Source organism: Dasypus novemcinctus, chromosome 16 (genome assembly GCF_030445035.2).
Source record: "Dasypus novemcinctus isolate mDasNov1 chromosome 16, mDasNov1.1.hap2, whole genome shotgun sequence".
NCBI lineage: Eukaryota > Metazoa > Chordata > Mammalia > Cingulata > Dasypodidae > Dasypus > Dasypus novemcinctus.
The window spans coordinates 42,291,004-42,318,156 of NC_080688.1; the positions used below are offsets into that span (position 1 = coordinate 42,291,004).

General features: G+C 41.9%; 1 long non-coding RNA gene across 2 annotated transcripts in view; it reads left to right on the forward strand.

Moving 5' to 3' along the window:
• The window catches only part of LOC131273674 (uncharacterized), an 87,642-nt gene that overhangs the window by 16,549 nt on the left and 43,940 nt on the right, over window positions 1-27,153 (forward strand). Inside the window, exons 3-5 of one of the 2 annotated variants that reach the window (XR_009180950.2) lie at window positions 5,566-5,758; window positions 24,049-24,140; window positions 24,664-25,159. This is a non-coding gene — a long non-coding RNA (uncharacterized lncRNA). The remainder of the gene's footprint in view (window positions 1-5,565; window positions 5,759-24,048; window positions 24,141-24,663; window positions 25,160-27,153) is intronic. The other variant, XR_009180951.2, reaches the window with a different exon arrangement.

A 27,153-nucleotide genomic window follows, 5' to 3' on the forward strand; every position in this document is an offset into this window, starting at 1 on the left:
GGCGTAATACAGCACGTCTCAGCCACCACTACCTCATAGTAATACACCCTGTTGTTCAGGGAAAGAATCTATGAGAAAATCTAAAATTATGAAGTGCAGAAAACATCAAGGCTGTGTTTAAATTTACGGAAGTGTCTCTTTGACTCCACAGTCTGGTCTCTAATCACCCTGTTTCCTAAGCCTTCCTGGTGTACTAGCTTCTTTCTAATTGGCCTGGTCTCCTTAGTGGCCGTCATTATACAATTTCCCCTTGCTTTCAATGACCTCTCTCCTCTCCTTGTTTAAATCCTATACATCTTTCAAGCCCTGAGACAAAAATCTATCTCTTCTACACTATAGTTTCCTACTACTCTCTCCCCTGTTTAGAACCACACAGTGTAGCATTTAATTGTTTTGTGTTAGCTTTGTCTTCCTAAATAGGTCATGTTCCCCTTGAGGGCAAAGCTTATGTTTCAGTCTCCCTTGTTTGGCACTTGGAGCCTATGGGGTGATAGATACATAGTAGGTGCTGATTAAATATTTGTTGATTGATTTTCTGCATGGGGGTAGCTGCAAACTAAAGTTACAGAACTAAACAAACAAAGGCAGTTATCTGACAATTTCCCTATGGGAAGATACTCTGAGGGGAATGCAAAAAAAAATCTTCAAAGAGCCATTTCAGCTAATGTTCTTCTTGGAATGTCCTTCTAATGAGATATTCCATGGGGTGGCGAGGGCTGCTCTCCTCTCCTGAGTTGCGTGGGGCCGGCCAGTAAGGAATTCCCAGGGGCTGCAGGGGCTCTGAGGCACCCGGGCATCTGGGTAGGATGCAAATTGAAAAAGGATGTGGAATGTTGTACACTTCTGTCCACACTGGAGTATTTGTGACCCACATTTCTCTCCTGATGAAAAGAGGGTTAACCTTGATGACTTGCAGCTTGAAGAAAGAGAGAGAAAGTAAGCCCTTGAGACTCTTTGAAGGTTAATAATATTCACTTAAATTATGGGGGTGTGGGGTAGGAGACGCTGATCAACAGTGCTTGTTAGAGCGGAAAGGGGACAGAGAATCAGCCCCAAACCTTGTGCTTAGCTACTTCACTACTTACTGAGAGCGTAAATGCTTTTTTCCCAGGGTGGAGGCTGGGGAGGGAGCCCTTAAGCAATTCTTTGCCAGACTAAAGCTCAAGGGCTCTAAAGAAAGGAAAACAAAAGAGAGGCCGGCTCACAGGATTGGGATAATTGGGTACAGGTGGAGGAAAGCTACTTCTTCCTCTCCCCTCAGGAGAGAGCGAGGATGTGTAGACGGAGGTCTACAGGAGAACACACACTTCAAAGTTTGATTCTGGGGAGTGACTGAGCCACATGAAAAAATTAAAAACTCTGCTGAGTTGATGCAGAAACATCTCTGATACCTGGGCAGTCAGATTATAGGGACAGGTAGTTGCCATCGTTTTAGACTTTGAAGCAAGTGTTAGTTTCCTTGTTTGAGATGTTTAAACAGTACATTTGACTAAGTATTCATTAGGAGTGGAAACTGAAGATTTTCAAGTCTGCTGAAATCAGTAATGGAAATCCACTGTGGTCTTGTGAGACCGGTGGAAAATTCACATGACTTGATTGTCCATTGGCTAACTTTTGGCAAGGATTACCTAGGAGGTAAGTACAGCTTGCTTGTAGATAGGATTGAGTGGTCCCTGATGTGAGTATTACAATTCTTTGTGTGTGTGTGTGTGGGGTATTATAATTCTTACGTGGCTTTTTATTGTTATTCTGGGTCGAAAAGATTTCCTTTTGTAAGGAAACTTTGAAATTATAATGGAACACATGAAAAATTTTCACATAGTCACACATGTGCACACAAATGCACACACACTTTCACATATGCACACATAGACCCTCTATCCTTTATCTGTCCTCTTGGATCCTTGACCTTCTGCCTAAAATATTTCAAGATACTTTCTGAATCTCTGGTAAGCATTCTTTATCTTTCAGTTGAGTCTCACCCAGGGGCTCTTAAAAGTTGTAAAATCACCCATGTCCCACAGGCATACTTGGGGGAGGCTGTTGGGTGATACTAAGAAAGGAAAAGCAAATGAAGAGAAGAGTTTATGCATTAGATTTTTTTTTTAATTTTTAGGTACCCAAGTGGGAGATTGAACCCAGGACCTCATATATGGGAAACTGGCAGCTCAACCACTGAGCCACGTCGACTCCCCTGAGTTGGTTTTTTCATTTGTTTGTTCTTGTTTGTTTTTTTTAGGAGGCACCAGGGATCAAACCCCAGACTTCCCCTGTGGGAAGCAGGCGCTCAACTGCTTGAGCCATATCCATTCCCAATTTACGCATTTTTGATGGAAAAGACATAACAGCACTTGGATGGTTGAATACTGTCTTAGTTTGCCAGACTGTTAAGACTAATACCACACAATGGGCTAGCTTAAACAGTAAGCATTTGTCAGCTCACTTTCAGAAGCTAGAATCCAAAATCAAGCACTGGTCAGGCCACGCTTTCTTCCCAAACTCTGTAGTGTTCTGAGGCTGGCATGCCACAATTTTTGGGGTTCCTTGGCTTGAATCCCGGTCTCCCATCACATGGTGATCTCGCTGTCCTTACGCCTGTTCTTCCTGCTTCCACTGACTTCTGGCTTCTTCCTGTTCCTTTCTCTGGCTGAGTGTGTCCAAATTTCTTTTGCTTATAAAGGCCTCTAGCAATATGGATTAGGGCCCACCCTGATTGAGTTGGATCACAGCTTAACCAAAAATGCCCATCTTCAAAAGGTCTATGTACACGTGTGCTCATACTCACAGGAATGCAGGTTAAGATGAAGAACATACATTTCACTGGGGTGCATAATTCAGTCTACCATAAATACCCCACAAGCTGCCTGCTACTGCCCTGGGTCCCAGAGCATGGCTATAGCAGAGGATACTCCAGGCAAATTGCTAGTTTAGTTTCACCCATGCTCTGCTTTGCAGTCTAGTGGTGGGGAGGACTTCTAAGAAGAAGAAACTCTCAGATATGACTTTTCCTAGTTGGGGTAAGGAGGGTAAAACAGAAAAGGATGGAGACCGAAGAGTACATGAACATTGGGAGAAGCCTGGCTTCAGTCCATTCTGCTCGATGACTCCCGGAGTCTGCAGTGCAGCAGTTCTCAAAGGTGGTCTGAGGACCTTGGAGGTCCCCACAGCCCTTTCAGGGCATGGTGAGATGCTCCCCTTTCCAACTATATGTCTGTGTGAGGCTTGATTTTCTTCATATATGTCAATGAAAATAACATTGCCGCAGATTGGATGCAGAAGCAGATATGAGAACCCAGCTACCTTCTATTAAGACACATTAAAGAGATTTGCACAAATTTAAAAGTGTTGCTCTTCTTACAATTTTGTTTTTTGGAAAATATAGTTATTTTTCATAAAATGTGTTATGTTTACATGCATTGGGCTTACTATTCTTTTATTTATTTATTTCTCTCCCTTCCCCTCCCCGCCCCAGTTATCTGCTCTCTGTGTGCATTTGCTGTGTGTTCTTCTGTGACTGCTTCTGTCCTTATCAGGGGCACAGGGAATATGTGTTTCTTTTTGTTGCATCATCAGTCTCAGTTGTAATTGCTAAGATGAGTGTTATAGTTAGATGCAAACATAAACAAAGTTTTTTTTGTTTAATTGCTAAGAGCATAAAAGTGTCCTGAGATCAAAACGTTTGAGAATTGCTATTCCAGGGAAGAGCCTTTGAGGTCTAGAACCTTTACAGGAGCAGTCATCTTTAGAGAAAGATTTCAGAGACATGTTAACTCTAGAAAGATCAAGCTTTCCTCTCTAACCTAACAGCCTGGTTCTGCTCCTAAGTGCAGGTGTCCTAGCTGTGTTGTGGCTTCCTGTGTTCCAGTCAGTTTACTTCCCTGATTGCATAGTACTGTTTGATCATCGCATTCTTCGTTATTGACTGTAAGCATAATGGTACCACCTGCCTCGTGCCTTCCTTATTCTCATGGATGTCTAGATAAAGCACTCCAAATTCCTTGACATGATAGCTGCATGGAAGAAGTGTGCTTAGCCAGGAGGTTTAATCAAGAAATGAAAGTAAAGAGTCTCGAATTTTTGTCTTAGTCCTGCTGTTGACTTCAGAATGAACAAAATTAAAATACTGAATGGTGAACTGATGACTTCATGATGATTAATTGTAGGTCATGTTGCCATGAAGTTATGAGGAAAAGGAGCCCTCCTCATATGTATTTACGTGCCTAGCCACCATGTGTTTTGGGTGGAGCTGGAGTAGTCCTCCCTCCACCTTGACTATTAAAGTGTGGAATTTGGCATATGAACCCAAGACTCAGTAGGGACCACAGTGCCAGTTGTTGGATTCTAAAAAAACAGCCTGGGGCAGATAGTTTCTACAGGGGAATGGATGGCATGGGAGGCATAAAGGCAAGCTTGTTTACAGCCTAGAGAAATCCAAGTTCTGACATCTAGGGATCGCATGATAAACACCAGGGTGTGAGGGGCCAGAAGTGGGCAACAAGGTCCATGGTCAGAGCTGGGTCGAAACAGTGAAGGAACAGGTAAAGGGATATGCTCTGGACGGTTGCCTTGCTCCTTAGCTTACATGCATGTAGCTTACCACTAAGACCCAGCAGATGTTTTATGGACAAATAGTAAGGTTTGTTGAAAGGGCGAAGGATAGAGTGATAGATTTGTATTTCAGAAAGATAACTTGCTGAGTACCTAGTATGTGCTACACACAGGTACTAATCCCAATATTGTTACTGGGTTTCTAAGACTCCCCATTTTCTGGAGGGTAGAGTTTGGGACACTTGACTACAGCCACAGTATCTTGGCCTTTGCCACCATTTGAGATCACAGCTCTGTCCATTCCCCAAACTTCTTCCAACACAGCTGCTAATAGGGGGTCTGCTCTTTTCTCTTCCCACTCTTCTATTTCTCACGTGGTTGCCTCTCCTCTTGGCTTGTCCTCTTCTCTTCTAAGCACCACTATCCTTACTGCAGGGTTCTTGAAGTTGGAGGGTATCCCTCCTTACCCCAACTAATTATAGCTCTTGGGTGAACAAAGTGTCTTGTTGTAATTATCGTGGCCTCCACTGATACCCAGAATCAGAGATGGCGTTTCCTTAAAGACTTCCCCCCAATGATGCACCAGCAAATTCCTCACTCTGAACTATTCTCTGAAGTTGGATAATATGTATGGAGATCATATAATTTATTGTCCAATTTGTAATAATTTTGAAAGTGAATGGAAGTGCTATGAATAATTATACCAGAATAACAAGGGTAAACCAGGATTGTCTTTCCATGCTTTACCCCCATAAGTCTGTTTTTCAAGAGGTAGTCTTCAGGCACCCAATCATTAGCTTGACAGTTTCCCTTTCATTTTCTCCCAAGAAAGCCTGAAAAGTTCTTTGACAATTTTACTCCTGCAGACCTGCTATGCTAAAATAAAATAGTAGCTAACCTGTATATATGCTAAGCACTACATGCTAAGCACTGTTCTACGTGTTTTTATATTTATTAACTTATTCAATCCTCACAACCCCATGGTTGTGACATTCTATTTTTATTCCCATTTTATAGATGAGAAGACAGGAACACAGAGGCTAAATAACTTGTTCAAGTTTGCATAGCTGGTAGGAAGCAGAGCCAAGATTTGAACCCAGGGGCTCCAGAGGATATGCGTGTCAACACTCCACCATCCTGCTTCCATCTTGCAGCCTTAGTTTAGTTCAATCAACATTTATCAAGGCCCTCCTGTGTTCCTAGAAGTGTGGTAGGTACTGGTGGTGTCAAGGTGAGTGGACATGGTGCCTGCTTATGGTTGTTTCCCAGCAGAGAAGACCAACGAGGCCCATTGGGAAAATAATGTAGAGGATCCCCAGTAGGGCAGGGTGGCTTTACCCACATCAACACACAAACTTTATATTAAGTTTTCAGGTTATCCTATTTGGATAGCCATGCCAAGTTTCCTGGCTGTCGGTTCTCAGACTTCTTATTATGGGTTGTCCTTTGAACCCATAATCAAAATCTTCAATCAGAAGCAGTGGTCCCAAAGCTATGCGTACTGTTTATGAAACTGCCAAGGGAATGTTCTCAGTAGGCCAGGAGGGTTAATCAGAGCAGGCTGGTGGCTTTGTCTATGATTGCCAATATCCTGTGCTTTCTTGGTTGGGGAGACTCGGCCTTGAAAGGGTGGGAGTAGAGTCTCCAGGGGTAACATTTCCAACATACTCCCTCAAAAAGTATGATATACATGATGACTATATACAATTGAAACAATCTTAGCACAGTTTCCTCTAAGAATCCATAATGTGGAAAAATGGGCATTCTCATGAAACAAGGGGAAGGTTTTAATCTTGGCATGGTACAAAGGGCTCTTTTTTTTTTTGGCATGAGCAGAGTTGTGAGAAACAGAACGCTTATTGTTTAGCATGTCAGGGCTCTGAGCCCGCCAAGGAAATGCTGATGAAGTACTTACACTCTGGGGAGGGGTGAGGGGCGGGAGGTCGTCCTGAGGAAAGAAAAGAACAAATAGATAGCAGTTTTTAGCCTGCCCTTCCAGACATCCTTCCAATAGTGTAAAGGCAATGGCGTGTGTGTGCATTTAAAATGAGAAAAATAACCAAGATGAAAGAACGAACTCTAGTCCCCGCCCCCTGCCCAGCTCATGATATTGTGTGGCCTGCTTTGATTTATACAGTACTGTTACTATTTATAAAGCACACGGGCATACCTCGTCTCATCTGATCCGCATGCCATCTCCAGGTTGTTTGATATGAAAAACTCTGAAGGCAGTTAGGATGTTAAAACCAAACAGGGCATTTCTCAAGTAGAGTTTTCCCTAAACGAGGAGACCATCTAGTATGTTGATGCCAATTTTTAATCAAACAACCACTGTTAAGTGCCCATCACGATGACAGCATCCTTATATCGAGCATGTTATAGAGTTAGGTACTGGCTAGTGCTTTATATAGATCATCTCTAATCTTAATGCCAGTTTCGCCAAGGGGGATGATAATAGAGCCATTTTATAGCTGCAGAGAGTGAGGAGAGAGCATCGACAACTTTCTCTAAGCGGTAGATCCAGGCCAGAATGCACCTGCCTGCCATGGCCCCACCCTATTTCTTACTGAATTTGCTGAAGGGACCATTAGAGAATGTTCTACTGCTATGTCCATACTGAAATTAATAAACATTACACCTGGGACTGGAAATGCTTAGAGGATAGAATTGTGTGTATGTGTATGTATGAGTGAGAGAGAGAGAGAGAGAGAGAGAGAGCTGCTAATACAGACTGAGTACAGTTCTATATCTCAATCAATTTGTCTTGATTGTTTATTATAAAACTTCTTGTACATACAGCAAAATTGAAAGGACAGTGAACACTTTTATACTTACCATCTACTTTCTGCCATTAATATTTTACTTGCTTTTATCATCTAACTATCCATCCATCCATCCCTCTATCCATCTATGAATCTATCTTTTATGGATGCATTTCAATGTAAATTGCAGACCTCAGAATACTACTTCCCCTTAAATACTTCATCACGCATCTATTTAACCAGAGTTCAATATTTGTTTATGTATTTTTTTTGTTCTGATAAAAGATTTACACACAATGAAATGCATAAATCTGAAGTGCTCTGAATTTTGGTAGATATGTATACCTGTGTAATTTCAAGCACCTCTCAAGAAATAAAATATTACCACCACCTGAGGAAGTTCCCTCATCGCCCAGCCCAGACAATTCCTGCCCCATGACCGAGACCATCACCATTCTGATTTTTTCCACCAAAGTACTCTTTTTTTTTTTAATTTCTCTCCCCTTCCCCTACCCCCAGTTGTCTGTTCTCTGTGTCTATTTGCTGCATGTTCTTCTTTGTCCGGTTCGGTTGTTGTCAGTGGCACGGGAATCTGTGTCTCTTTTTGTTGCATCATCTTGTTGTGTCAGCTCTCCATGTGTGTGGCACCATTCCTGGGCAGGCTGCAGTTTCTTTCACGCTGGGTAGCTCTCCTTACAGGTGCACTCCTTGTGTGTGGGGCTCCCCTATGTGGGGACACCCCTGTGTGGCACGGCACTCCTTACGTGCATCGGTGCTACATGTGGATCAGTGCTACATGTGGGTCAGCTCCACACGGGTCAAGGAGGCCCGGAGTTTGAAACTTGGACCTCCCATGTGGTATATGGATGCCCTAACCACCGGGTCAAGTCTGCTTCCCTCCATCAATGTATTCTTGTGTGTAAGGCTTTTTTCAGCCTGCACAGTGTTTAAAGATTCATCCATGTTGTTGTGTATCAGTAGTATACAAATAAACAAATGTGCATTTGTTTGTTGTAGCTGAGTAGTATTCCATCAGGAGAATATTCTATAGTTTGTTTGCCCATTTTACTATTGATGGGCTTTCTTTCTGGTTTTTGGATTTCATGAAAAAAGCTGTTATGAATATTTTTGTACAAGTCTTTGTGAACATATGCTCTTATTGTTCTTGGGTAAATGCCTGGGAATAGAATTGCTGGGTCATAGGGTAGATGTATGTTTAGTTTTATAAGAAATGGTTACACCCTTTTCAAATTGATTGCGCCAATTCACAGTCCCGCGAAGAACGCGTGGTCCATATCCTTGCCGGCAGTATTGTGTTGTCTGTCATTTTTTAATTTAGCCATTCTTGTGGGTGTCTATGTAGATAATTGACTTTGGTGGCAGTGAGGATAGCTAGTATGGAGTGAGAGATAACTCTCCATTACAAATCAGAGTTGGTATTCCTTACGTTTCCTTTGAGAACCCATCACTTTGGCTTTGGGGACTGGTCTTAGTTCTCTCAGTACCCACCCATATGTTTTCTGATTGACAGATGGAAGTGCTCAGGGGCAGTACTGATTTTCAGGCTAATGCTCCCAGTACAATAAGCTCACTTAGGACTCCTTTGTGTAGCCTGAATGCGTAACTTTAACCCGTTGACTTTTCTTAGCTTTACTTCTTTGTCAGACAAACTTCTTAGGCCAAATTGCAATTTCTCTTCCCTTTCAGAGTTTTCACTCAGCAAAAGATTGATGATTTAATTGTCAAAAGAGGCAGAATCCACATAAAAAGGCAGAATAAACAATTTTGAGGACTTAGACCTTTTTTCTCTGCCTTTGTTATTTCTGAAGTCTCTTGATTTCCACAGAATGTATGGGAAAAAAGGAACTAAGGGTTAGGAGAGCCAGCTTCCACTCCTGGCTTTGCCGCTAACGCTGCTGGTTCATTTCACTCATCTGGACTGATGCCTTCACTTTTCAGGGCCTCAGTTTCCCCATTTGTAGAACAATGAGGCTGGAACAAGTGATATTTAAAGTCTTGTGTTGTTTTTTTTAACCTCACAAATAGCTACTTCTATTTTGTTTAGAAGTTGACATTTTTAAAAGCTATGAAACAAAAATTCTATTAAAAATTTTAGAAAGTGATCCTTTAATATTTCCTACATACACTCTGGTAGCTTAATGATACCTCCTCCCCTCTCACCCCTCCCCATATATTCATGGAACAAGCCTTTTATATTTTGATTTAAAGGTTTCCTTAATTATGCCCTTAGCTGTTATCAGATGGTGCATTCACTGTGGTCAAAGGATTCTACCTCAAAAGCAGTGATACTGGGTAAGCTGGTTTTTATTTGCATTTGTTATAGGATCCTTAGGATCCAGTGGCATTTGCACTGGACCCAGTGCCCACCGCCCCCCAACTTAAATTGTTATTCTATACTGCCCGGGTGTATTTTATAATTGGGTGGTAGAGAGAGAGAAGAGTGTGTGAAAGAATGCTTAGGTCAGTGTAGCTTGTCTGCAGGCAATCATTTTGGAACAGGAAGGAAAAAGGATGGGAATCGCTAGAGAGCATTGGCTTCAAGGGAAATAGCGCAAATCTCAGTTAAAACAAGATAAGGGTTGAGGAGATAGACTCTGCAGATAAAGGTGTTTTCCCTTACACAGCTGGTATAGCCTCAAATGTATGGAGATTTTCCTGGATTTTTATTCACTGCAGTTCCCGGAAAAGAAAGTACCCTGGTGGCAGAGAAACCTCCACCTACAGACAAACGACTGTTTCCAAATCCTCTTGAGCTATAAGGTTTCAAGCACAAAATTCTTGAGCAAACGCACCAGGTGCCCCTCTGCATTAATTGTGATTTTTGGTGCTAAACAGAGAGCACTACAGATGATGCTGAAGGTCAAATGAAGGTAGAGAAACCGCAAAACAGCACGATGCACCACCCAACTGCAAGCTAATTGGGAAGGAAATGGTTTCAAACCGACAGACTGTGGCCTGATAACCGAAATCTCACAGGGACAAAAAGGTTCGTGTCATTTAAAGGGGTAGCTTTGCCTATTAAAATTGTGCAAACAAAAGAAATGCAACCCCCTCTTGTGGGATGGGAAGTTCTATTAGCAGATACTGCCATCCTTGCTTTTATGCCCTCTCATGTCACAAACCCTGAACATGTGCTGCGTGTCCTCAGGCATTCATTGGTTAATTTGCTTATTCAAAGTAAGGCAACAACAACAAAAACGCAACGGAAAACCCCAAACAAATTACATACTGGGGCCCAGACGGCATTATGATGCAGTGCACAATTTTGATGGGTGGGTTTTAAAAGAAATGTGTTTGGGCTAAAGTCGTACATGTGTTACACTCCAAAGGAAGTAAGAGATACAAAAGATTTTCTGGAAATTAAAAAAAAAACTCTGATGATTTCTCCATATTGACAACTAGGGTCACTTGATATAATATTCTGTAGCCAGCCGTTCTGAGCTTGACTTAAATGTTGCAAAAAGGCAACTGGAAGAGGCCAATTTTTCTATCATATGGATGTGGTAAAAGTTAATTAGATGCTTAATTATATCCTTTGGTTTTGAAGTCTTTATAGAATGTCTACAAAAGTAACCTTGGATATACTTTCCTTATATTTTAATTTTGAAATTGCACTGAGTGAAATACAAAATAATTAATACCTTGTTAAACTTTGTATGTAGTTTGGTATACCAAAAAGACTCTTCCACAAACTATTATGATACTACTTGGTGGTTAATAGGGCATTGCCTGCATTTTTCTGATGGGTATATTAAAGTCCAGAAAGGTTAAAGAACGTCACAAAAAATGTTGTGGCAGAGTCCAAACCATCCTTTTTTTCTTATTTCAAGATCAATTTATAGGTTTTCCTGAGGTGAACTCCGAAGGTCCTGTGCATTTTGTGTGTCTTTACCGTATTTAGTTCAGTATCAGGCATATTATGGTATTTAACTTTGGTTTGTTGACAAGTTGCTGTGTTTAAAAGAACTGAGGGAAGCGGATTTGGCTCAACTGATAGCGCATCCACCTACCACATGGGAGGTCCAGGGTTCAAACCCGGGGTCTCCTGACCTGTGTGGTGAGCTGGCCCACGTGCAGTACTGATATGCGCAAGGAGTACTGTGCCACACGGGGGTGTCTCCCTCATAGGGGAACCCCACGCGCAAGAAGTGCACCCCGTAAGGAGAACTGCCCCATGCGAAAAAAGCACAGCCTGCCCAGAAGTGGCAACATACACACGGAGAGTTGACGCAGCAAGAAGATGCAAGAAAAAGAGACAGAGATTCCCAGTGCCACTGACAAGAATGCAAGTGGACACAGAAGAATACACAGCAAATGGACACAGGGAGCAGACATTGGGGGGAGGGGGGAAAGGGGAGAAAAAAAAATCTTAAAAAAATAAATAAATAAAAGAACTGAGTGTAAGTTAGAGTAATGAATTGTAAATCCAACCATAGTTAGCTCTCATTTTATGCTTCCAGATAGAACATCCTTTCTAGAACAGTGCTACTATTATTACTACTAAAACCAACCAACCAACCCCCCCAAACTCCAAAAAACCCCCCAAAAAAACCTTGAAGAAAAAAGGCTTATAGGAACTGTAAAATATATATATTTTTGTAGTTGAGAATATTTCTTCTGTGATTATCTTTATTACTCAATCATTGCACCATAGGATTTCCCAAATTTTAGGGCATTTAGAATCAAGAAACACTAGAAGCAACACATTATATACAATGTTTAAAATAATTTAAGGACTTTGCCCTCCTATCCATTGGGAATGACAAGTCCAAGGCCAAAGGACAGCTCTGGTCTATAGAGAGTTACCATTTGACCTACAAGCATTTAGAAAAAGTCCAATGCTTTATGAGTAAGCTTTATTTAGGTAGCTATGCTTTGGATGGCTTGTGTATAAATTCTAGCACTCTCATGAGAAACCTGGACCACTGGTCAAACTGAATTTTATTAAACTCTGAACCCTGAAATGAGCACTAGCTCTACTTGCAAAGATTGATTTGAAGGAAAATGAGAACTTACCTGTCCTATAATTTCTCCCTAGCTATTTATCATAGTACCGGAAATGACCAGTATTCACAGCCTATTCTTTGGTTTAAGGTTCTAAATCCAGAATGTCCCTATTAAAATGCAAATACATTACTTTAGAAGGCTACTCAACAATCCATTTGCACCTTAGTAAGGATTAGTTTATCAGATCAGAGGAAGGAGATTAGGGCCCCAAGGAATGGGAGATAGGAAGCCTAGTTTGATTGGAAAAAGGGGCTGGGGAAAGTATTTTCTATAGGAGGCCTTTGCTGCCTTGACTTCGTGGTTGCGTATTCTGTTGCTGTAAATGCCTCCTTGCTGCCATTGAAATTCAGTTGCCTTCAACTGTCCAGTTCAATTCTCTTCTTTTCCCAGGGATTATGCTGAGCTACCCGGGAAGAAATGTGCTCTCTCCCATCAGAATTCCTAACATTCATTTTTAAGTATTAATAATTAATTGAATCTTCTCCTTGTTATAGATATCTTTTCATTTGTACACATTTTACTTGATGACTTTGGTGTCAGTCCCTGGGGTGCTCAGGAACTAGGTGAGCGACCTGGAGGAAGAGAGGAATGGGGAGCAGGGACTGCTGCCTTGTTCATGTAGCAACCTGGTTTCGGACATGATGCTTTTACTTGGGTTCTACCTCGCTGCCTGTTCCCTATGGATTGATGACTTCCTGGCTTTGTTTTAGATTTTTTTTTCCCTTGTTTTTTTTTAGGAGATATGGGGAATTGAACCCAGGACTTACAGGGGAAGCTGGCACTCAGCCACTGAGCTACACCCACTCCCCAGTGAGAGTTGGTTTATTTGTTTGGTGTTTTTGTTTTTGTTTTTAGGAGGTACAGGGGATCGAACCCGGGACTTCATACATGGGAAACAGGTGTTCAACCACTTGAGCTATATCTGCTCCTCTGGTTTAGATTTGATTGCTCAGGTAGTCCTCAAACTCTTGATCCAGAGGCCATAAAGTTGTCATCCATCAACCACTGAGTCATTGCACAGCCATTCTGCTAGGTGAGGTAGCTGTGTCTCTATTCTGCAGGCTAGTCTTAGCAATGGATGGAGGTACTACTTATACCACTCTGGAAGTCATTCTGGCTCTGACTCCTTGGTCATAAAGTGGTATTCTGGTTTTGGTAGAGCTCTAGGTATCAGGTTTTGGCCTCAATGGCAGAACCAGACCATTGGAGAATGGTCTAACCTGACCGTGCAGGGGAACCTGGGTTGGAGGTGGGGACTGGCACCCAGGCTGGTGGAAGGTGTGGGGAAGAGACAGCCAAAGAAGTGCCAGGAGTGAGGGGGGCGGGGAGCTGAGGTCCCAGATCCAAGGAGCACTGACATCTATAGGATGAGTTGAGGAGGGGGACCCAAAGCGGCAGGAGGAGTGAGAGGTGGAGCAGGGCAGCCTAGGGCTTTGGTGTTCCAAGGTGGGTGGAGAGAAAGGTGGGTCACATGAGGATCTCATGGAGCCCCACCAGGAGGGCCTTGGAGACTCACCAGGATAGGGTCAGTGTCAGTGGGATCCTGGGGGCAGAAGCTAGGTGAGGGAAAAAAAGAAAAAAAAATTTACATGGGACAAACTTTCCAGAGGAAACCAATGAATGGAAGAGCAGGTGTGTGTGTGTGTGTGTGCATGTGCCATTTAATCGTGGAGATCCAAGAACCGAGAAAGGAAGTGAGGAGTAGACATAACACAGCAGGATGGTGAGCCAGCGGTTTACAGAATTCTGGGAAGCAGTGAGCTCTGATAGGAAGCCTGTGTTGATCTCAGCTACATTTTAAATTTCTTACCTGGACTATCTGTCCATGACTCTCTTTGGCTGATTATATGGCAAGGAGCTGATATCTGACACTTCTTGATAACTTATTATATGTGAAGATTTGTTAATTGTAAACAAGAGAAAATGACTTGGATCAACTTAACAAAAAAGGGCTGCCAAAAATAGCCTAGGTAAATGAAAAATCAGTGCATGGAATATTTAGGTGCAGCTGAATCCCGATCAGCTACTGAATCAAATGATGCCACCAGGGCCATATCTCTTCTTTTTTCAATTCTTTTCTCTTCTGGGTTTGTTTCATTCTCAGAACCAAAGCAGAAAAGATAGACAGGGCCAGTGTCAGGCTTATGTGCTTCTTATATCACATGGTCACATAGCAGAAGAAAAACACTCTCTCCTGCAGCATCCTTAGAAATCCCTTAAAAAAGCAGCCTGATTAGCCTTGTTTGGATCACATAGTCATCTCTGGACAGTGCTATGGCAAGGGTAGAGAGTTTGCTGTTAGGCCAGCCTGGGTCCCAAGTTCACTTATTTGTTGAGGCAAGTGTTTCCCTTTGATTGACAGCTCCAATAGAATTGCATGGGATTGGGAAAGGGTCCCCAAAGGAAGGGATATAGGGTCACCAAAAAAAGTAACAGATGTCCAGCTCATCCCATAAATGCCTCCCATTATAGGTACTCAACTAATTTTTGTTGATAACGACGATGTAGTATTTCTAGGAGAAGGAGGATCTGGGCTCCAAAGAATTCTGGGCATCCCCCAGGGAGCAACATAAGGGCTCTATTGGGTGTGGGAGAATAGTCCAGGCTACTGAAAGGTGGGAAATGCTTTGCTCAAAAAGGCACAGTTTGAGTGAAGGGTGTTGCTAATGTTGAAGATCCAACTTTTCCTACTTCACACTTTTCCCGGGGTTGACCGTGACCAAGACTAATGTATTTGGTGTGCCAAATGACCCTATACAAGAGAGTGTGGTCTCCAGTGATTTCTTTTTGTTGGGGGTGGGGAGGGGAGGGCAAGGGGAGACACATGGCACACTTTCTGGCTTTGATAAATCATCCTAGATAGCAGGGGGCTTTAGTCTGCTTTCATACTAGATCAATTTCAAGGTCTCAAACTGTGTATTATAATTAGCAATGCAAACCTCCAGAGTCTTAGTCTAAAGAAAATACTGTGTGGACCTAGTAGAGGATTGTCATAAGCTTCCTCCCAACCCCCATCCCCCTGGGTTTTTGGTGTCCAAGCTCAGTGAGAAAGTCATTCTTTAGAAGGTGAAGTCTGTTGAGATCTCTTTATTAATAGACACAGGCCAAATGGTAGCAGAATTCTCTTCCATGTTTAATGGCCCTTTATAAATTAGTCTGCAATATCACAGAGAGAATGAAAATGAGACTCTTTTTCTACAGAAGGAGAATAAAGCTCAGCCAGGCCAATCAGAGGCACTGAGATTCAGGTCTCAGACTTTTGTTTGATCTCGCGGGCAAGTGGACACTTGCTCACTCTTACCCGCTCACTGGTCATGAAGGCAAGAATGTGTGAGTTCTGCGTGTCTCCATGAATGTGGGCGAACACAGAGGGGAGCAGGATCAAGAGATAGAGAAAGCCGTTCTGAATTTGGGTGACATTTTTGAAGCCCCCATCAAGCCTTGCCTAAAATCTACCTCTGTTAAGCTAATAAACTTCCTTTTTCATATGCTAGTGTGAGTTGCGTTTTCAGTCAAGAGTTCTGATAGTCACACTAAATAAAAATAACCTTAATCAAGCCAAGAAACTGATGCTATCATGGTTGGACATGATTTCATGGGTTAAGACAGACAAGGGTGAGAAGTGCAGACTTTACTTTCCCCTGAATGATATTCCTTGCATTTTCTTGACTTTCCTATAGTTAGTTTGAGCCTGCAAACAAACCCCAAGTGTGTGAAATTTCATGTCTGGCTTGCAGTGGGTTCAGAGAGCATCGTGCTGGACACAGGTGTTAGGACAAATGTACTTTGGTCATCATGGGCATAAGATTTCTGCAAATAAAGAGAGCACTCTAAAAAAGCAGAGTGCTGAGTTAGAAGCCCCCTGGGCAGGAGGCAGGAAAGAATGGGATTGTGCCTCCATTAGCTTGTGACTTGGGGGTAAAGAATTTAAGCACCCTGGGCACAACTTTCTCATTTATAACACAAGGGGCCTGAACTGAATGATCTGGAAGCCCCTTCCAGCTGGAAAGATCTGTGAACTAATGAATTGAAGCACCCAGCTGGCCCTTCCAGTGCTACGTGAGGCTGTCAACCACAGAGGTGCATCTCCTTGGAAGAAGGCTGTCCATGTCTGCAGCCACCCACCTTGGAACTGGTAGACTGATTGGCAATGGGCTTTCCAGCTGTGTTGAGCTTGATTTTTAGTACTACCAGAGTTTAAGTGGGTAGCTGCTATTTTATGAGAGCAGATAAAAATTAGTAAAGATGATCCCTCTTAATCATTTATTTCAGGTAAAAAGTCTGAGGAATTAGCCTGTTTGACAGTACTAGGACTTGCCTGACTTCAGAAAGTTCATGGCTGAGCTGAGACAAGAGCCAAAGTTGCCTGACTCTTGGACCAGGGCCAGCTCTGGAAGAGGAGAGCTGGGAGCTGGAGAGAGGAGCTTTCTGTGCTTCCTAGCACCAGGATTTCACTTCTAGCATCTCGAGATGAGGGGTGACACCCCTCAGGGTGGCCTATTCCTGGTGAGGGGCTCTTCAGGGAATCTCTTCTTGGACCATGACTCAAAGAGGAGGGGGAAGCAGAGTCCTCTCTGGAATCTTGACTCTGAAAAGCCCCTCCATCTTGCTTTCTCTTTTCTAAATTGCGATATAATTCACATATCATAGAAGTCCCCATTTTAAAGGGTACAGTTCCGTAGTATATTCACAAGATTGTGCAACCATCACCACCAGCTAATTCCAGAACCTCTTGATCACCCCCAAAAGAAGCCCTGTACCCATTCGCTCCACTCCCCATGGACAGCTTCCGCCAGCCTAGGCAACCATTAATCTGCTTTCTGTCTCCATGTATATTTGCTTATTCTGGGCATTTCACATAAATGTGGCCTCTTGCACTTGACTTCTTTCATTTAGCATAGGGTCTTCAAGGCGCTTCTGTATTGTAGCATATATCAGAACTTCATTTCTTTTTTTCTTTTTCATTTTTTTTTTTTAAAGATTTATTTTTATTTATTTAGTTCCCCTCCCCTCCCCGGTTGTCTGTTCTCTGTGTCTGTTTGCTGCGTCTTGTTTCTTTGTCCGCTTCTGTTGTCGTCAGTGGCACGGGAAGTGTGGGCGGCACCATTCCTGGGCAGGCTGCTCCCTCCTTCGCGCTGGGCGGCTCTCCTTATGGGTGCACTCCTTGCGCGTGGGGCTCCCCTACGCGGGGGACACCCTGCGTGGCGCGGCACTCCTTGCACGCATCAGCACTGCGCATGGGCCAGCTCCACACGGGTCAAGGAGGCCCGGGGCTTGAACTGCGGGCCTCCCATGTGGTAGACGGACGCCCTAACCACTGGGCCAAAGTCCGTTTCCCTATTTTTCATTTTCTATGACATGTTCATTTTACATTAAAAAATTAATTTTATTGTTACATATTAATAAAGCATAAATCCATACAAGGAGTACAATCAATGGTATATTCATATATTTGTGCATTCATCACCCCAGTCATTCCCAGAGCACTTTCATTATTCCAATAAAAATAATAAACAAAACAAGCAAAAATTCTCACCTCTCAATCTCTCTATACCTCACCTGCCATACATAGCTGCTATTCTTTTTCCTTCTCTCTAGTATATTTGTATATATATATATTTTTAAAGATTTATTTATTTATTTATTCCTCTCCCCTTCGCCCCCCCACCCTGGTTGTCTGTTCTCTGTGTGTATTTGCTGCGTCTTCTTTGTTCGCTTCTGTTGTTGTCAGCGGCATGGGAATCTGTGTTTCTTTTTGTTGCGTCATCTTGTTGTGTCAGCTCTCCGTGTGTGCGGCACCATTCCTGGGCAGGCTGCACTTTCTTTCGCACTGGGCAGCTCTCCTTACAGGGCGCACTCCTTGCACGTGGTTCCCCCTATGCGGGGGACACCCCTGCATGGCAGGGCACTCCTTGCGCGCATCAGCACTGTGCATGGGCCAGCTCCACATGGGTCAAGGAGGGCTGGGGTTTGAACTGCAGACCTCCCATGTGGTAGACGGACGCCCTAACCACTGGGCCAAGTCCGCCACCTGTATTTATATTTTAAAGACAGTCTTATATTCCCCATATTCATGTTTTACATGAGGTTTTTCTAACTTATACAGTCCATATTAGAGGTTTTAGCTTTCCTTCTATTCATATACATGGCCTTAGACTTTCCCTTTCAACCCATCATACCCATACAATAACACTGCTAGTTAAAAACATCATGACATGCTTTAACCATTTCTATTCATTTCTGAAGATTTACAACCTTTTTAAACAATTCTGCACAGATTAACCTTCAGCTTTCCATTCTCTACCTGCCTTCTATTTTTTGGTAACCTATATTCTAATTATTAACTCCATGAGTTTACACAATATATTTAGTTCATAAAGTACAATCATACAGTATTTGTTCTTTTGTGTCTGGCTTGATTCACTCAACATAATGTCCTCTAGGTTCATCCATGTTGTCATATACTTCACTACTTCATTTCTTCTTACCACTGCTTAATATTCTATCATATGTATATACTACAATTTGTTTATCCACTCATCAGTTGATGGACACCTGGTTGTTTCCAACTTTTGGCAAACATGAATAACATGGCTATGAACATTGCTGTGCAGATGTCTGTTTGTGTCTCTGCTTTCAGTTCTTCTGGGTATATACCCAGTACTGTACTGCCAGGTTCCATGGCAAGTCTATATTCAACTTCCTCAGGAACTGCCAAGCAGTTCTCCACAGTACCGTTCTACATTCCCACCAACAGTGAATAAACTTTCCTTCTCTCCATATCCTCTCCAACATTTCGTTTTCTGGCTTTTTAATAGTGGCCAGTCTAATAGATGTGAAATGATATCTCATTGTAGTTTTTTTTTTTTTGTAGTTTTGATTTGCATTTCCCTAATTGCTAGTGTGGCAGTTTGGTATTGTTTATGAATTCCAAAAACAGATATTGGATTGTGTTTGTAAACTGGTCTGTTCCTCTGGGCATATTAGATTGATTAGATTCAGAGGTTTAACTTTTCCTTTATTAAATCAAGATTAGGGCTTTTATTTGACCACATCATTAGGGCATGCAGGGTTGGGTCCGCACCCTTTGGTGGGGATAAAAGATAATCTCACATGGAAGTAAATACATGGAGATGGAGAACATTGAGTTTTAGTTTTGATGCTGGAGCCCCAGGTAGTTTACAGCTGGTCTTGTGGAGAAAGCAGAGCAGCTGAGCCCAGGAAGAGAGATGAGCCTTATGCCAGCTATGGTTGAGATCAGAAGAAGCTGGGACCGTGGAACTGTAAGAGGAAAGAAGGAAGACTGAACCATCTCAGATGTTGCCCACCATTTTAATTCAACACATAGCCGTTGACTTTGGGTGAAAAAGTATCTCTTATGGTACCTTGGATTGGACTCTTTAGGGCCTTGTGACTGTAAGCTTCTACTCCAAACAAATACCCTTTATAAATGCCAACAGAGTTCTGGTACTTTGCATCAGCTCCCCTTTGGCTGACTGATGCAGCTTGTGATATTGAACATTTTTCATGTGTTTCTTTGCCATTTGTATTTCTTCTTGGACAGTTGTCTTTTCAAGTGTTTTGCCCATTTTTTAATTGGGTAATTTGTCTTTTTTATTGTTGAGTTTTAGTATCTCATTGTATATCATGGATATTAAACCCTTATTGGATATGTGATCGTAAAATATTTTCTCCCATTGAGCTGACTGCCTTTTTGCCTTTTAACAAAGTCCTTTGAGGTGCAAAAGTGTTCAGTTTTGAGGAAGTTCCATTTATCTATTTTTTCCTTTGTTGCTTGTGCTTTGGGTGTATGATTTAAGAAACTACCACCTACTACTAGATCTTAATGATATTTTCCTACATTTTCTGCTAGGAATTTTTTGGTTGTTGCTTTTATATTTAGGTCCTTGATCCATTTTGAGTTAATTTTTGTATAAGATGTGAGATAGGGGAAACGGACTTTGGCCCAGTGGTTAGGGCATCCGTCTACCACATGGGAGGCCCACGGTTCAAACCCCGGGCCTCCTTGACCCGTGTGGAGCTGGCCCATGCGCAGTGCTGATGCGCACAAGGAGTGCCGTGCCACATAGGGGTGTCCCCCGTGAAGGGGAGCCCCACGTGCAAGGAGTGCACCCCATAAGGAGAGCCGCCCAGCTCGAAAAAAAGTGCAGCCTGCTGAGGAATGGCGCTGCCCACACTTCCCGTGCCGCTGACGACAACAGAAGCGGACAAAGAAACAAGACGCAGCAAAAAGACACAGAAAACAGACAACCAGGGGAGGGGAGGGGAATTAAATAAATAAATAAATAAATCTTTAAAAAAAAAAAGAAGATGTGAGATAGGCATTTTCTTTCTTTCTTTTGGATATGGCTACTTCTCCTAGCACCATTTGTTGAATGACTGTTGTAGCCCAGCTGGGAGGGTTTGGCTGCCTTGTCAAAAATCACTTGACTGAAGATGTGAGGGTATATTTCTGAGTTCTTGAATCAGTTCCATTGGTCAATGTATCTTTATGCCAGTATCACACTGTTTTTACCATGGTAGCTAGGTAATATGCTTTAAAATGAGTGTCCACCAACTTTGTTCTTCTTTTTAAAGATCTTTTTGGCTATTTGGAGCCCCTTACCCTTGCAAATATATTTGATAATTGGTTTTTTCCACTTCTTCAAAAAAGGCTGTTGGGATTTTTATTGGAATTTAGTTGAACTTACAAATCATTTTGGGTAGAACTGACATCTTATCCATTTAGTCTTCTAATCCATGAACACAGAATATCCTTTCATTATTTAGGTCTTCTTCATTTTTTTCTAGCACTGTTTTGTAGTTTTCTGAATATAGGTCCTTTATGTCCTTGGTTAAGTTTATTCCTAAATATTAATATTTGATTGTTTCAGTTGCTATTATAAATGGAATTTTTTTTCTGATTTCCTCCTCAGATTGCACATCAGGAGTATATAGAAACGCGATAGAGTTTTGTGTATTAATCTTGTATCCTGCCACTTCGTTGAACTATTAGTTCCAGTGCCGTGTTTTGGATTTTTCAGGAAATTCTAGATATAGGATCCCATTGTATGGAGAAACACTAGTTACAGTCCACTAGGTTTTTTTTCCTGCCACTTTGGAGAGGTTGCAGTGGAAATTTGTGATGTTTCCACTTTTTGGCTATTATGCATAATGTGGCTATGAACATTTGTGTGCAACATTTTGTGTGAACCTGTGTTCTCACTTCTCATTGGTATATCCCTAAGAGTAGAATTACAGGGTCATATGGCAACTGTAGGTTTAACATTTTGAGAAACTGCAAAACTAAAACTATTTTTTTATATAATTTATCTCTTTTTAAACACAAGTGCATTATTTTTTGATGAAAAAAGATGATGCTACCTTGTTATTCTTTATGTGTCTCTCTCAAAACATGTTTCTTTTCCTGTTATGTTATAGTCACTTGTGAGCTGGAAAGAATTTAGACTTTGGAGTTGGAAAGTCCTGGGACAGTGCCTTACATTTTCTGGATCTGATTGTGGGGTGCTGTAAAGTTGTCGATGATCATAGAGCAGTTGGCACAGCGTCTGGCACTAAGCAGACACTGACTCCACTTGAATCCTCCTTGAACTTCTCTGAGAGGGGTTGTGGCTTTGTTCTCTGTATACCCAGAACCTGGCATGGTCCTGACCTGCAAGAGCTGCCCACTACTTAGTTGTTAAATGACTGCCTCAAGGATGAGTGAGTGACTGCACATGCAGGATTATGCCTGCATGTAGTGGGTGTTCAGTAAACGCCAGGTGAGGGAATGAAGGAACTAGAAAAGGAAAGGAGTGTGGAAACTGCATGAAACTGCTATTAAAGAAAAAATATTCCACGGAAACATATTTCCTGGCAGTTGGGAGACTGCCTAAAATCACGTGGTAGGCAACGTATGCTCTGCCATCTCTTCTCCTTTGAAATGAATAGGTCTCTGCTCAGGACACTGTCTCTAGATGAAAAGCTCAGTCTTCTTTTTATTTAAAAAATTTTTATTTTTACTTTTTAAAATATATTTTAAAATTTATTTTATAAAGATACATAGATCACGTTTAGTTATTTTTTATAGAGGTACTGGGGATTGAACCGGGGACCTCATACATGGGAAGCAGGCACTCAACCACTGTATCTGCTCCCCTCTTTTTATTTTTTGAGTGATAATCACATGACATTTTCCTGCTTGTCATGATTGGGAGCCCAATAGTGGGAGTCAGAGAAAGTCTGTCCTGCTCAAATGCTCCAGTTTGCTCCTTTCATCCCATGCTAGGATGCAGCTCTGGCTCTGCCAGGAGCAGCCTGATACACATGGAGATAAGATGGTTTAGTTTAACACAAACTGAGTGATTCCAGCCTCAAGTCCCAATCAAAGAGATTTCCTATGTTTTTTAAAAAAATACAAATGTTGATACGAATGTTGAAAGACACTAGTAAAAAGATGCACAGAGACCGTGCCAAGCAAGGAACCTGATAGAACCACTAAATAAATGTGGCAATAGCATAGCTAAATTTGATTGCCTAGAGAAATAAATCAGCCCAGTACTCTGAGATTAAGATATGCTTTCCAGATAGCGGGTGCTTTTTAAGAACTGTACAAGTTGTTGTAAGTGGACTTTAAAATGAACAGGAAACGCATCACTGAGATTCCTGGGAAATTTCCTTTCATGAACAGGGAATGATTTTCTCCATTGCCTCTTATAGAGGTCAAGCAAAGTACAATTATTTGGATAACTCAAGCAGAAAAATCCTGTTGAGGAAGAAAACATTTTTTGGAGGTGGGTTGTGGGGAAAAGAGAGAAGACTCCTATATCCTCACAGACGATCTGTCCTTACTGATCAGGTTCAAATTCTGAAGTCCGCTTTTCTATTTTCCTGGAAAGATAGTGCCTCACTTGCTAACTCACCACAGAATATGTAGCATGGTTTGGCATTTGGCCCCTGGTGGGATGGAGCTGGAGGGCAGGGCCGATGGTGAGGACTGGGTATCTTTCTGAGGAGCTTTGCAAGCTCTGTCCAGCGATCTATACGCAATAACTCCTCAGTAGTGATTCCGTTTTCTGTGTGCGAGAACTCAGGACTGAAACCAAACGACTTGCTCTTTGTCCAAAAAGTTCACAGTACTTTTAACACAGAGCCAGGATGGAGTGTTTGCCTAGAAGATGAATAGAGACTAGATTACACACTGCTGTGTTTTTTTCTGCCACTTTGGAAGAGCCACATGGTTTGACCTTGAATATGTCAATTTCCTTGGAACAGTGTTTTCCAAATTGCACTCTGAGGAGTTTCCCCAAATTCTCCTTCAAAACAATTTTGCTGGGGAATGGATGTAGCTCAGTGGTTGAGCACCTGCTTCCCATGTACTGAAGTCCTGGATTCAATCCCCGGTACCTGCTTAAAACAAACAAAAAAATCCACCATGAAAGAGTTTTGCTTTTCCTGATCAATACATTGAAATCCAATCAAAGCTTTTTTTTTGCAAAATGAGATGTGCTACTGAAAATGTTTGAAAAAATGACTGGACTTAACTGGTCTCGTAAGTTTTCTTCTCCCTTTAAAGTTCTGAGCGCTGAGGCCTGCTACAGGGTTTCCTTTCTTTGTGCTGGCAAAGGTGAGTTGTTGTCAAGAAGAGCCTGTGAACCCAGCCTCAGTGACGCACTGAGGATCCATTTCTATCCCTCTGCGCCTGCTGCAGAGTCACGTGATCCAGACCCACAGAAGGGAGCCGAGAACCCTGCCAGCTCTAATTACAAGTTCCAAACCCTGATGACCTCGTTTAGGAACCAGGTGAGTCTCTGCATCTGGCGCGTAAGTCCCACAAACCTAGGAACTTGTCATTGTTTTAGGGTTTCCTAAACCCTGGGCTGCCTGTCTCGCAAAACTGGACTTCCAGAATGGTGTGAAAAAGCTATTCTTCGCTTACACTATATTGCCCGGTAGCCCAAAGGTTTGTTCTGGAAGAGGGCCTGGCAGGCAATTCACACCCCGGCTGCTTGGCGTACATGCTAACCAAGTGACCATCTGCACCAAATAATTATAAGTGGTCTCCCCTGACTGATCTCCATGTGCTGACACAGACTGGGGGGAGGGTGCCCTTTACGGCCACCGCAGCCTGGGGAGGACAGGCTGGGGAGCAGGTTGCGTGCATTCCTCCACTTGAAGGCACAGGCCTGCTGCGTGGACAGGTGCTGGAAGTGAGATGTCCATGGGCAATGAAGCCTGCCTGTCCTCGTAGCTGACATCTATATCTCCGGCTATCTGGATTTTAAAACTGACGCCACGGAAGGACTGTCACTCTCTATTACTCTAGATTCACATGCATCTACGTTGCGTTGGAAATCTTGGGAGCAGATGCCTTGCTCACAACTGCCCTTTCTTCAGCTGGACGGGGTAAATCGCGGCAGTGGGAGTGATGGGAGTTCCTAAATGGCCTGTTTTGTCTCCTTCCAACAGTAGCTGGAATGTGGAAATGATTGTGAATTGGTTTCTGTGTTTGATAATCCTGGCCAAGTGCAACCTTTCTTTTGTTAGCTAAATATCATTGGCATGTAGACCTGATATTTGCATGCCTTTATGCATGACAAGTTTTATTTGTTAACTTTTTCAATAGTGTGACTTTGGGGCCCATAACACTGGCCCAGTGGTAGTGTGGCTCCCCTAAGCCCACATAACTCAGTCCTGTCCTGAGTGTTTGCTAGGTTCGACTTTGACTTCATGCCAATTTTTTCCTCCCCTGGCACTTCCGTCCTGTCCTGAGAAAAACTCTGGCCAGGCAACTTCAAGCTCCACTGAGCAGACACCATCAGGTGAGTGTTTGTGGTACAATTCCAGTATAAAAAAAAAGCAGTTTCTATTTGCTGAGAGAAGCTAAAAAAGCTTCTGAGAATTTGAATCTGAGAGAAAATGACAGATGTATTTCCATTTGTGTTTTCAGGCAGAATTTTAGAAGGTCACTCTAGGGAAGGGGTTTCCTTGCATGCTGAACTTCAGTTTCATCTCTTTTAAATAAAAGATACATAAAAGCATATTTAATATTCTTTTAAAAACATTAGAAAATAAGAACAAGCCTTTCTTCATTCCTCCTTCCTTTTCTACCTTCCTTCCATCCTTCCCTTCGTCTTTCTCTCTTTATCTATCATTTTAAAAACCCAGCATTAGTACAATTTGTCTTTTTGGGTAAATACACTTCAGGATTTTCCTGGGAAAAATGGCAGACTTCAAGTAGGACATATTGAAGACAAGAAACATTTATTGGTGAAAAGAGTTAAATACTTAATGAGGAATCTCATGTTTGGCTTTTGACTCATTTTAAAGAACACATTGGCTTTAATTATAAGCCTTTTATTTGCTTTCCATTTGCAAAGTTCTTTTATGTTAATTATTTTCTTTATTTCTTTCAGTAAACTTGAGAGGAGAATATATTATGATTTTTAGATTAAGGAAACTGGCTCTGAGAGATGTAAGATGGTGGACCAGGTACACACAGCATTCTGTTGCTCCGCGACCTTAGAAATGTGCCTGTGTTTATCGGTGTGTGTGTATTCAATGACAAGAGCAGGAATCTTTCCAGGGGGTCATTAATTGCAAGGAATCTTGGAAAGGTGGAAAGCAGATAGAGGAAGGAAATCCCAATCTGAAATGCTCACAGAAAGTAACCTTATAAAAGATTGGAGAGGTACCAAGAGGAGGTAGATACCTGAAGCAGGTGGATTTGGAGACAACTAACATGGTATCATATACCCATCTTGTAAGTGATAGATCCAGGAGTTGAGCCCAGGCTTTTCTCTCTAATGCCTGTGTTCCCACCACAGGCGCAGGAGACATTGGACTTGGCTGGGTGTACCCAGCCCAAAATGAACAGATACCTGGAAGCATCTTCTTAATTTGAACTCTGCTTTAGTAAAGTGTATAATTCAAGATTAATTATGATTTGTTTCTTTCTCTTTGTTTGGTTTCAACAATTTTTTCTTGCTTTTGGTAAAATTCGCTTTATTGAAGAGTAATTTACATGCAACAAAATTGGCCAATTTTAAGTGTATAATTTGATGAGTTTTGATAGATGCATAGAGTATGTATCTACTACTGTAATCAAGAGATACAGTTTCTCAAAAATTAGACATAGCGTTACCATACAAGCCACCTGTTCCAGTCCTGGGGAGATGAAAATATCTGTTTCATGCAAAAACTTGGGCATGAATGCCCATAGTAGTATATGACCCCCCAAAATTCTTTTGTGCCCCTTTGTAGGCATTCCCCTTCCCCCACCTCTTTGTCCATAGCAATCACTGATCTGCTTTTTGTCACTATAGTTTTGCCTTTTCTAGAATTTCAAATAAACAAAATCATACAATATTTAATCATTTGTGATTGCTTTTTTTAGCATAAAATTTTGGATTCAATCCATATTGTTTCATGCATTGTTAATATGTTCTTTTTTATTGCTGAATAGTATTCTGTTCCAGACACTACATACTACAATTTGTTTACTCATTCAACAGTTGATGGACATTTGGATTGTTTCCAATTTTTGGTTATTAAGAATAAAATTGCTGTGAACATTTGAGTACAAGACTTGTATGAACATATATTTTCATTTCTCTTGGGTAAATATCTGAGAGGGATTGCTGAGTCAATGGTAAGTATATTTTTAAAGTTATAAAAAAAATGCCAAACTGTTTTCCAATGTGGCTCTACCATTTTATGTTCCCATCAGCCATGAATATATCTTTCAGTTACTCCACATCCTCGTCAACACTTCGTATTGTCAGTCTTTTAAATTTTAGCCATTGTGAGGACATAT